This window comes from Procambarus clarkii, chromosome 63, assembly GCF_040958095.1.
Source record: "Procambarus clarkii isolate CNS0578487 chromosome 63, FALCON_Pclarkii_2.0, whole genome shotgun sequence".
Taxonomy (NCBI): domain Eukaryota; kingdom Metazoa; phylum Arthropoda; class Malacostraca; order Decapoda; family Cambaridae; genus Procambarus; species Procambarus clarkii.
In genome coordinates this window covers 10,566,513-10,579,569 of record NC_091212.1, presented here as the reverse complement: position 1 = coordinate 10,579,569, position 13,057 = coordinate 10,566,513, and the positions used below count along the sequence as shown (strand labels likewise).

General features: G+C 54.5%; 1 protein-coding gene across 5 annotated transcripts in view; it reads left to right on the top strand.

Moving 5' to 3' along the window:
• Window positions 1–13,057, top strand: part of LOC123769670 (protein kinase C-binding protein NELL2a) — a 288,242-nt gene that overhangs the window by 223,178 nt on the left and 52,007 nt on the right. Inside the window, exon 1 of one of the 5 annotated variants that reach the window (XM_069308718.1) lies at window positions 3,500–3,601. The exons of the other annotated variants lie outside the window; for them this stretch is intronic. The gene's annotated coding sequence lies outside the window, so the exon portion shown is untranslated. Of the gene's footprint in view, window positions 1–3,499; window positions 3,602–13,057 lie in introns of those variants that run through there. 5 annotated transcript variants of the gene reach the window in all.

Here is a 13,057-nt window from a genome sequence, read left to right as displayed (position 1 = left end):
CACCCACCCACCAGCGGGAAGGGAAACCATCGGGAAGGGACCCACCCACCCACCAGCAGGAGGGGACCCACCCACCCACCAGCGGGAGGGGACCCACCCACCCACCAGCGGGAAGGGAAACCAGCGGGAGGGGACCCACCCACCCACCAGCGGGAAGGGACCCACCCACCCACCAGCGGGAGGGGACCCACCCACCCACCAGCGGGAAGGGACCCACCCACCCACCAGCGGGAGAGGACCCACCCACCCACCAGCGGAAGGGGACCCACCCAACCACCAGCGGGAAGGGACCACCCACCCACCAGCGGGAGTTGACCCACCCACCCACCAGCGGGAAGGGACCCACCCACCCACCAGCGGGAAGGGACCCACCCACCCACCAGCGGGAGAGGACCCACCCACCCACCAGCGGGAAGGGACCCACCCACCCACCAGCGGGAGAGGACCCACCCACCCACCAGCGGGAAGGGACCCACCCACCCACCAGCGGAAGAGGACCCACCCACCCACCAGCGGGAAGGGACCCACCCACCCACCAGCGGGAGAGGACCCACCCACCCACCAGCGGGAGGGGACCCACCCACCCACCCACCAGCGGGAAGGGACCCACCCACCCAACAGCGGGAAGGGACCCACCCACCCACCAGCGGGAGGGGACCCACCCACCCACCAGCGGGAAGGGACCCACCCACCCAACAGCGGGAAGGGACCCACCCACCCACCAGCGGGAGGGGACCCACCCACCCACCAGCGGGACGGGACCCACCCAGGGAGGGGACCCACCCACCCACCAGCGGGAGGGGACCCACCCACCCACCAGCGGGAGGGGACCCACCCACCCACCAGCGGGAAGGGACCCACCCACCCAACAGCGGGAAGGGACCCACCCACCCACCAGCGGGAGGGGACCCACCCACCCACCAGCGGGACGGGACCCACCCAGGGAGGGGACCCACCCACCCATCACTCAACACTCAGTGTTTGCACCTGACATAAACGTAGGCGTGAGAGAGGAGGGCTGAGGGCCGAGGCTAAGGAGATGAGGCAAATATTTGGCGGTGTTGTAGGGCTTGTGGCCGCGCCCCCGACCACCGCCCTCTCCCTCACTCTCATACAGGTGCTCTCCCTCATTGTTGGCGGGGTGTACAACCTCTCACATACCTGTGTGTGTACCCTCACTTGTTGTGCTGGCGGGGGTTGACCTCTGGCTCCCGCCACTCAACTGTCAATCAACTGGTGTACAGGTTTCTGAGCCTACTGGGCTCTATCATATCTATATATGAAACTGTGTATGGAGTCAGCCTCCACCACATCACTGCCTAATGCATTCCATCTGTTAACTACTGACACTGAAAAAGTTCTTTCTAACGTCCCTGTGGCTCATGTGGGTACTCAGTTTCCACCTGTGTCCCCTTGTTCGTGTTCACCCCTTGTGTATATGTGTGTGTGTGTGTGTGTGTGTGTGTGTGTGTGTGTGTGTGTGTGTGTGTGTGAGCAGTCACATGGGAACGTTTAAACACATGTGTTGACCGCTGTACACAACAAGTGTGTGGCTCCGTACACAGGCGCCCTCAACACAAATTGGGTCAGCAGGAGCCAGTACCAAAGGGGGGAGCTTCAGTTTAGTGTTTAGTGTGTGGTAGGCCCGAGTCCACGGGGGGGGGGGGGGGAGAGACTGGTGTGTGTGTGTGGGGGGGGGGGTTGAGTAATGAGTGGGGAGATTAATGGGGTGATCAGCAGTAGCCAGGAGGGTGTTGATGGGTAGGGGGCGAGTGGTAAACACTCAAAGGGAGATTCTAACTCCCCATCCCCCCCCTACCTTCTCTACATTGCCTCTCCGTAAAAAATTGCAGCGGTTGAGCCTAACTAGTCAGAACCTAGGCCGACTCTGCCTAGGCCTGTCGAACCCCACGAAGCGTCAATATTGCGGTGTTTTCAGTCTCCCTAAACCGCCAACATTTTTACGCTGGGGCAGATTGCGTAAAAAATTGTAGTGAGTTGAGAAAGAGGACGAGTTGGCGGCTAGGCCTACTGAGTCTGGCCTCCGGGACCTCAAGTGGGTAGGCCTAGTGTTTGACGCTTTTGGAGTAAACCATTGTATTTTGTACGGTAACAGGTAGACACACACACACAGGTGGTACAGGAACTGGTAGACACACACACACAGGTGGTACAGGAACAGGTAGACACACACACACAGGTGGTACGGGGACAGGTAGACACACACACACACAGTGAAAATGCTCATATAACGTGAAACAAAATCATTCCGACGAGGCGACAGTAAGACCCAGTTCCATCCACTATTTTCAATGGAAACAAAAGAGATATCATAGGTCTGGAGTTATCATAATTAGATAGCCGGCGGCTAAAACGAAAAAAAAAGCCAGGGACCAAGAGTTGAAGGTCTATCGTTCAGACAGATATAGGCAAGTGTCACTAGGTAAGTACACCAGGGACCGGCGCACACTTCATGGAGATATATATTCTGTTCTTTCTTTGTTATTTAGACTAAATTGTTTAATATATATTTTTATCAATATTTCCACTACAAAAGTATTCATTTGCCAAGACCAGGGCCCAGATTCACGAATGCACTTACGCAAGCACTTACGAACGTGTACATCTTTCCTCAATCTTTGACGGCTTTGGTTACATTTATTAAACAGTTTACAAGCATGAAAACTTCCCAATCAACTGTTGTTATTGTTATAAACAGCCTCCTGGTGCTTCCGAGCTCATTAACTGTTTAATAATTGGAAACAAAGCCGTCAAAGATTGAGAAAAGATGTACAGGTTCGTAAATGTTTGCGTAAGTGAATCTGGCTCCAGGTATACGAAGCCCAACCGTTCCCACCGCACGCTGCAGGGTCACCAACCGTTCCCACCGCACGCTGCAGGGTCACCAACCGTTCCCACCGCACGCTGCAGGGTCACCAACCGTTCCCACCGCACGCTGCAGGGTCACCAACCGTTCCCACCGCACGCTGCAGGGTCACCAACCGTTCCCATCGCACGCTGCAGGGTCACCAGACGAGTCCTCACTCGCATATTCATCATCTAAAACATTTAGAATTATAAATAATATCCCAAACACAAATTTGTCCTTCTACGAGCATGAAAACTTTGGCCATGAAGTCTTTCTCTTTCCTCGTAAGAGATGTTGTGGACGTCTGCTCCAGGACCCTGAGGGTAAAACTGTCAGGGAAGTTCCCCGAGGTGTGTGATGGCGGGGAATGTTGTTGATGCCGTGACTGTGCCCCGGCTGGCTTGTGGGGCTCTCACCCGCCGCCATCATTACCTCGTATGTTACGCCAACTGCTCCAAGCCTTCACCGCGAATAGCACTGGCGCTATTATCCGGTTATTCTCGGGATGTTGTAAGTGTGTGGGGACGAGATGGACGGTTGCGGCAGGGTAATTTCCCTAGCCGGTGACGTCCGGCTAGGGACCACCACCTCCTCCCTCCCCTACCACCCTTGGCTCTCCAGTATTGTCCTGGACGCCCGCCAGGGGGCACGGCGCGCTTCTCCTCCATACTCAGATACCCGCTGCTCCAGTTCAGTCACCTTGTGTTGGACGGTAGAGCGACGGTCATGCAGGTCGGCGTTCAATCCCCCATAACCGTTTAAGTGGTTGGTCACCATTCCTTCCCCTCCTCTCTTTCTCCTCAACCCTTCCAAATGGTATATAGTCGTGATGGCTTGGCGCATTTTCCTGACAGTTCCCTTCACCTGATGCCTGTGTTCACCTAGCAGTAAGTAGGTACCTGGGCGATAGACCTGAGTGTGTGTGTGAGAGAGAGATGTAATAGGAAAGATGGAGAACAATAGCTAGGGCGACATCGGGTTATTAGACAACCAACGCTTAGAAAAGCGGGGGTCCACCACCACACCCACCGCGCCACACCCACCACCACCACACCCACCGCGCCACACCCACCGCGCCACACCCACCACCACCACACCCACCGCGCCACACCCACCGCGCCACACCCACCGCGCCACACCCACCACCACCACACCCACCACCACCACACCCACCGCGCCACACCCACCGCGCCACACCCACCACCTCCACACCCACCACCACCACACCCACCACCACCACACCCACCGCGCCACACCCACCGCGCCACACCCACCGCGCCACACCCACCACCACCACACCCACCGCGCCACACCCACCACCACCACACCCACCACCACCACACCCACCACCACCACACCCACCACGCCGCACCCACCACCACGCCGCACCCACCACCACGCCACACCCACCACCACGCCACACCCACCACCACACCCACCACCACGCCACACCCACCACGCCACACCCACCACGCCACACCCACCACGCCACACCCACCACCACCACACCCACCACGCCACACCCACCACGCCACACCCACCACCACCACACCCACCACGCCACACCCACCACGCCACATCCACCACGCCACACCCACCACGCCACACCCACCACGCCACACCCACCACACCACACCCACCACACCCACCACACCACACCCACCACACCACACCCACCACACCCACGGGGCCAGGCAAGCCTCCGCCCTCTATATCAGCAACAACCAATCCCGCAGATGATGTTAATATTTACACCTCCACGTAAACCTTGGCTGATACACACCCCATCACCTCATTACTGCTGTGTACTGGGGGTACCCCTCACCCTGGCACACTCCCCCTTCACCCTGGCACACTCCCCCTTCACCCTGGCACAATCCCCCTTCACCCTGGCACACTCCCCCTTCACCCTGGCACACTCCCCCTTCACCCCGACACACTCACCCTTCACCCCGACACACTCACCCTTCACCCCGACACACTCACCCTTCACCCCGACACACTCACCCTTCACCCCGACACACTCACCCTTCACCCTGGCACACTCACCCTTCACCCTGGCACACTCACCCTTCACCCTGGCACACTCACCCTTCACCCTGACACACTCCCCCTTCACCCTGACACACTCCCCCTTCACCCTGACACACTCCCCCTTCACCCTGACACACTCCCCCTTCACCCTGACACACTCCCCCTTCACCCTGACACACTCCCCCTTCACCCTGACACACTCCCCCTTCACCCTGACACACTCCCCCTTCACGCTGACACACTCCACCTTCACCCTGACACACTCCACCTTCACCCCGACACTCACCCTTCACCCTGACACACCCTTCACCCTGGCACACTCACCCTTCACCCTGGCACACTCACCCTTCACCCCGACACACTCACTCTTCACCCCGACACACTCACTCTTCACCCCGACACACTCACCCTTCACCCCGACACACTCACCCTTCACCCCGACACACTCACCCTTCACCCCGACACACTCACCCTTCACCCCGACACACTCACCCTTCACCCCGACACACTCACCCTTCACCCCGACACACTCACCCTTCACCCCGACACACTCACCCTTCACCCCGACACACTCACCCTTCACCCCGACACACTCACCCTTCACCCCGACACACTCACCCTTCACCCCGACACACTCACCCTTCACCCCGACACACTCCCCCTTCACCCCGACACACTCACCCTTCACCCCGACACACTCACCCTTCACCCCGACACACTCACCCTTCACCCCGACACACTCACCCTTCACCCCGACACACTCACCCTTCACTATTGGGTCCTTGTAACAGTAGGTCACTGTGTCCGTATATCAGGGGGTCACTGTCCTCTTAATCCAAGAGGGTAACTTTTATATATATGTAATATTACATAATGCCAAAATTTACATATTTTTGTAAGGTTTCGTCACTGGTGGTGGTGATTAGTTATCAATATGGCGCCAAAATGGTGTTGAGACCGGCATCGTCGCAAAAATCACAAGTTATCGTGGAATTGACCCGCTATCCTCCTATAAGAATGGTCGGGAATTATTACGATAACGAGTATTTTTGTTTTTGTTTTTGTTAGTTTATTATTTTTTGTAGAAGAATGTATCCATGTGATGTTATGTACTTGGATTGTGGCGCGAGGCTGAGAGCGGGGAGTGTGGTATTATCCCGCGCCGGGCGAGACGCTGGGATCCGTTGGCTGGTACCTGGTGCGTCCGTCGGCTGGTACCTGGTGCGTCCGTTGACCTTGCAATAAATGAATGCTGGAAAAGTTAGTCTGCTCTTACGGGTTGCATCTCAGCGAGGGTCACTCGTGGCCATGGAACTATCACCCAGTGTCGGGGATATATTTCTGTCCCTGACATTGGGGAAAAACCTTGAAAGAATTTGTTGGAGACAGTGAAACGAGGCATGCTGTCACCGTAGACTTTTATATGATGTGCATATGCTACCTCAGGTGATGGAGGGTACGTCGACTCCCTCTGGGTTGTGGGGGACGACCGGGACGACGACCTCGGGGTGACGGGGGACGACTTTGACGTAGCAAGACTTTGGCTAGCAAGGCCAGAGTGAGCCAAGCCAACCACCACCACCTTCCTTACCGGCACTAATTTCGCGAGACCAGCAGACCAAAAATTTCGCGGGGCCGGGAAATTGACATTGTCGCGGAAGAGTGAATGTGAATGGCGGCCGTCTCGGTGTTCCCTAATTCTTTACTGGCTGAGAGGAGACTCCTGTATGGCTGGTAGTGTGACCATGGGGTGGGGGGGGGGGGAGGGATAGAGGGTCGTGGTTGCTTAGGGGATGGAGGGAGAGGGAGGCGTACCCGGAGAATTGAAATTCGGGGGGAAGGGTTCACAAGGGATAGGTAGTGGAAGGGGTACCTGTGGATGGGAAGGGAGAGGACTTCGAGGGAATGGGGAAAGGGTTTCCATGAGGAATGAGAAGGGATCCCGATCTTCCAGTACCATCTTAAAGAAAACTTAACATCCAAAAAACTACAAACAGTGCCAAATAAGAGGCTAAAAAGAGCAGCAAAACACCTTCCACCATATGATCAGACAATCCAGGAGCTCCATGAACTCCTGAACACACAGCCACTAAACATCAGACTACAGCACCAAGCCATCAGGGTGTGGAACACCATCCAAATGTTAGAAAGGTTACTACAAGATGAGACGCCCCACTCCCACAGCTGGTGGCCCAAGATGAGACGCCCCGCTCCCACAGCTGGTGGCCCAAGATGAGAAGCCCCGCTCCCACAGCTGGTGGCCCAAGATGAGAAGCCCCGCTCCCACAGCTGGTGGCCCAAGATGAGACGCCCCGCTCCCACAGCTGGTGGCCCAAGATGAGAAGCCCCGCTCCCACAGCTGGTGGCCCAAGATGAGACGCCCCGCTCCCACAGCTGGTGGCCCAAGATGAGACGCCCCACTCCCACAGCTGGTGGCCCAAGATGAGACGCCCCACTCCCACAGCTGGTGGCCCAAGATGAGACGCCCCACTCCCACAGCTGGTGGCCCAAGATGAGACGCCTCGCTCCCACAGCTGGTGGCCCAAGATGAGACGCCCCGCTCCCACAGCTGGTGGCCCAAGATGAGACGCCCCGTTCCCACAGCTGGTGGCCCAAGATGAGACGCCCCACTCCCACAGCTAGTGGCCCAAGATGAGACGCCCCACTCCCACAGCTGGTGGCCCAAGATGAGACGCCCCACTCCCACAGCTGGTGGCCCAAGATGAGACGCCCCGCTCCCACAACTGGTGGCCCAAGATGAGACGCCCCACTCCCACAGCTGGTGGCCCAAGATGAGACGCCCCACTCCCACAACTGGTGGCCCAAGATGAGACGCCCCGCTCCCACAACTGGTGGCCCAAGATGAGACGCCCCACTCCCACAACTGGTGGCCCAAGATGAGACGCCCCACTCCCACAACTGGTGGTCCAAGAGCCTCTATCCACTCGATGGAAATAAAGCACCAGTATACATAATTTCTACATAACATACTAGAAATCCCTCCCTCTCTCCCTTCCTCTTAAAATAAAATCAAGAAAATCGATAAAAAATAAAACAGACACATCAACATCAAAACCTGTATGAAAACCTCAGTGTGTATATATGAATTCTTCACAGTATTTATCACAGTCAACAACTTCCTCATCTAGTCCGTTCCATTTATTTATGATTCGTCAAGTGAAGAAGTTCCTTCTGACATCTGACACATTAGTTCCTCGGGTGCTAATGTGTCCCCCGTGTTGTGCTGCTTGTCCCTGCCCCCCCTCCTGGCCAGGCACACCCCCCCCCCTCCCTGGCCAGGGACACACCCCTGGCCAGGGGCACACACCTCCCCTGGCCAGGCACACCCCCCCCCCTCCCTGGCCAGGGACACACACCTCCCCTGGCCAGGCACACCCCCCCCCCTGGCCAGGGACACACCCCTGGCCAGGGAAGATGGGTGTCTTCCCCTTCCTGCCTCAGGTAACATACTAACTCAGTAATTATCTCCCTGTATAGTGATTATCCCTAGCAGTCTGTTATTATCTTCACCTCTGTATGGTAGCTGTGTGTGGGGGGCCTACACCTGCCTCCACACCTGCCCCCCCCCTCCCTCCCTCACCCACTCCTGCCCCCCCCTCCCCCCCTCACCCACTCCTGCCCCCCCCCTCCCCCCTCACCCACACCTGTGCCAGGTAAGACACACTTAAGGGGGGGGAGGAGGAGGAGGAGGAGGGGGGGAAGGAGGAGGAGGGGGTCAAGTGATGCGCTCGCCCCACGTCTCTTTGTTGACATGGTCTCCATAGCAACCACTGACGCCTGACCCCGGGGCCGCCCCCCCCCCCCCCCCCCGAGTCCTTCCCGCCATTAGTATCATTAGTCTTCCCGCCATTAGTATCGTACACTACGTGAACATGTTTCCCTGTGGGGCTAAGATTCCAGCACAGTTAAAATAATGTATTATTAGTCTTGGATGCCGTCAGACGACCCGGATAGGATCTGGGATGCCGTCAGAGGACCCGGATAGGATCTGGGATGCCGTCAGAGGACCCGGATAGGATCTGGGATGCCGTCAGAGGACCCGGATAGGATCTGGGATGCCGTCAGAGGACCCGGATAGGATCTGGGATGCCGTCAGAGGACCCGGATAGGATCTGGTATGCTGTCAGAGGACCCGGATAGACATTGGAAAAGACCTGTGTTTTGGTGGTGGGAGGGATGTAATGTGGCCTCACCACCAGAAGCCGTTTGGCATATGATGCTCCTCATCTGGCATAAGGAGGTTTCAGACTCTTCGAATAAACCCAACCGTGATCTCATTTTATCAGATTCCTTCCCCCCCTGGTTTGATTCATTGTGTTGACGTGACTCTAAACCTAACCCACAGGTTGGAGAATCATCTGTAATCTTCTTGTTGACAAAGCAACCTGTCCTCTTAAAAAGAACGTCGCTTTTGGCCGTTTGCTCGTATGGCCGAATATGGACGTAATTTGAAAATAAAAAAAAAATGAAAATAAATTTGGGATTTGTTTTTCAACAACAGTAAGTTAAGGGTCCTCTGATAGGTTAGGTGGGCAGGAAATTCTCGTAAAGTGTCAAAACGGTATGAAAAACGTAAATGGAAAGTTAACTTTTCTAACCTTACCGAGTAGGCCGGACGACTCAAACAGAAAACGGAACAGTACGTCACTTTTGTGAGTCGATTTCATTTCAAATTACGTCCAAATTTGGCCATAGTGCGCATACCAGCCAAAAGTGACGTTATTTTTAAGAGGACGGGTTGGACAAATGGCCTTGTTACAACGCCACAGACTCTGCGAAAAGAGGATCTGTCTGTCCGTCTGTGTCTCGGTTTGTCTATCCACGGTTATTTGGACGCCAAACGCTAGTTTTGGAGTCCGTTTGTGCTAGTCGGCTAGGCTAGCCCAAACGGAAGTTGGGCTAGCCTCGCCCAACTTTCCGACATGGTACATAAGGAGTTGGGATGGTTTAGGACGGTTACAAGTATAATTGTGAGCTACAGGATAGTGTATTGTTGTAGTCCTCCGCTGTATATGGAGAATACAATTGTGTTCTAATTTACGCTAAAGCTCAGTTTGAGGTCACCTCAGATGTATAGCTTTGGTTTAATGTATCTTTCGTTTGCATGTCTGGCAGCATTTATCTTGTCAAACGTTTACGATCTCGCCACCACTCTCAAAATAGTTTCGTTAACATCATGGTTATAAACTTGCTTCAGAAGCACCTCGATAATTTGCAACAACAAAAGTCTATTGGGGTCAATATATATATATAGTCTTCAATTACATAGAATTCGGTAAAGCAAAGCAATTTTTGAACGAGAAGTGTGTAGAGAGTGTAAGTTAAAGTACGTTTATTGAGACAATAAAATACATGTCAAGGGGATAGAGTAGCTGAGGCTATTTCCACGCTCCAGGAGAGTGTAGGTGTCGGGCTGGCTAACGACTAGTACCACTGCTATTCCGTGACTGGTGATAGATACACCATTCACCGGACATTACTGTGTTTGAGTGTAAGCACACACACACACACCTCACATGTGTTGGCTGCTCACTTCGTGAAGCAGGTTTGGATCACAGAGTGTGTCTCTCTTGACTGTTTTATGCAGTTCGTTTTCTGTTTTGTTTCATACTGGCAGCGACGTTCTTTGTGGGTCTTTACCCCACAAGGGTGCCCGTCACCCTGGGTGGCAGCCCGTCACCCTGGGTGGCAGCCCGTCACCCTGGGTGGCAGCCCGTCACCCTGGGTTGCAGCCCGTCACCCTGGGTTGCAGCCCGTCACCCTGGGTGGCAGCCCGTCACCCTGGGTGGCAGCCCGTCACCCTGGGTGGCAGCCCGTCACCCTGGGTGGCAGCCCGTCACCCTGGGTGGCAGCCCGTCACCCTGGGTGGCAGCCCGTCACCCTGGGTGGCAGCCCGTCACCCTGGGTGGCAGCCCGTCACCCTGGGTGGCAGCCCGTCACCCTGGGTGGCAGCCCGTCACCCTGGGTGGCAGCCCGTCACCCTGGGTGGCAGCCCGTCACCCTGGGTGGCAGCCCGTCACCCTGGGTGGCAGACCGTCACTCTGGGTGGGAGCCCGTCACCCTGGGTGGCAGCCCGTCACCCTGAGTGGCAGTCCGCGTGTCATCTAGGGTGATAGGGAGCCGCCACACACGAGTACTCTAGTGCCAGTGTGTGTGAGAGAGAAAGGGGAGCAAAGGTCAGAGAGAGAAAGGGGGGGAGACAAGTCCAGAGGGGAGCGGAAGGTTAGGAATATGGGAAGCCACAACTGTCCTGTACAATATACCTGTTGTGGGTTCTGGGAGTTCTACACCCCATGCGCGGCCTAGGGCCAGGCCAGACGTGTTAATAACTTGATCTAGAAGGTTGTTACTTGGCGCGGCCCGCAGGTCCACATATCCACCACAGCCTGGTTGGTCTGGCACTTCTTGAAGTGTCTACTATGAATGTCGTCATTTGTTCCGCAATATTCCTTACACTTGCTAGGAGGATATTGTGTAGCCGTGGACCTCAGATATTCTTAGTGCTTTCTGATTGGGATTATGATTGGGATTCAGATAATCACTCTGATTGTGATTATTACCTCTAGTCATTAGATCTATTTTGCATTTCTTGCCGTAACGTTCACTCCAGTATGTTGTTATTTTGGTAAGCAAACTTGGGACCTGGCCTTCCACTGTCTTGCCTGTATATTTGATGTGGCACTCATCTCGTCTCCTTCCCCAGAGTATATTTTGAAACTTTGAAATGGTCACAATAATTTGTGTTTCATCGTGTGTGTGTGTGTGTGTGTGTGTGTGTGTGTGTGTGTGTGTGTGTGTGTGTGTGTGTGTGTGTGTGTGTGTGTGTGTGTGTGTGTGTGTGTGTGCGCGCGCGCCGTACATGTTCTCTGTATTCCCTCTATTTCAGCAGCCTCTCCTGCTCCGGAGGCTCGGGGAGTGACCATGAGCAGTACCCCCAAGACGGGACAGGACAGGGATTTGGGTAATAATATTAGAAGCGTGGTGCGATTCCTGGATTTGAAGATTCTCATGATCCATCGTATCATGTTCCTGCTTGACGCTGTACTTGCTTTATGCTCACAAACATTAGGTCGCCAGACATGAACAAATCCACAAGGGCCGTGACGAGGATTCGAACCTGCGTCCGAGAGCATCCCAGACATTGCCTTAATCGACTGAGCTACGACAGGGTTAAAAGGGTTGAAACCGAAGTTCTACTGAACTTACTGGATCCCGTAGCCTCTCCTATTTTGCATGCATGTGATGTTCATGAGTGGTGATGTGCATGTCCATATTTTGTGGGTTTGTTCATATGATGCATCACGTTAGTGTGATCTCTGTGTGTGTCACCAGACATCACGTTAGTGTGATCTGTGTGTGTCACCAGACATCACGTTAGTGTGATCTCTGTGTGTGTCACCAGACATCACGTTAGTGTGATCTCTGTGTGTGTCACCAGACATCACGTTAGTGTGATCTCTGTGTGTGTCACCAGACATCACGATTCTCCAGATCCTTTGTGTTCCGTTTATGAGATCTGATTGTGTGTCCTGTATTTCATCTGTGTGTTTCATTTTGACGATGGCAAAGGTCCCTGTAACTTACCACTGTAAAACATCGTGTTCCTCTCTGTTACCCAATCGAAGATTTTGTTGACATCGGCTTGTAGTTCTTCAGTGTCCTCTAGAGAGAGAGGTGATGTGCATGCTGATTGGTGTACCGCTTGCAGAGAATGACACGAAGCTGTCACCTGATAAGAGAATGAGAAATACCAGCGGTGCCAGGACTGTGGCCTGAGGAACATCTGGCCACCAGGGGCCAGATTCACGAAAGCACTTACGCAAGCACTTACGAACGTGTACATCTTTCCTCAATCTTTGACGGCTTTGGTTACATTTATTAAACAGTTTACAAGCATAAAAACTTGCCAATCAACTGTTGTTGTTGTTATAAACAGCCTCCTGGTGCTTCGGAGCTCATTAACTGTTTAATAATTGTAAACAAAGTCGCCAAACATTGAGAAAAGATGTACAGGTTCGTAAGTGCTTTCGTGAATCTGGCCCCAGACCTTTTCAATGTGTCTGGACTTGAGGGATAGTTTAGAAGATCAAGAGGAAAACTAACAATCAAGAAAAAAAATATCTCGCTATAATA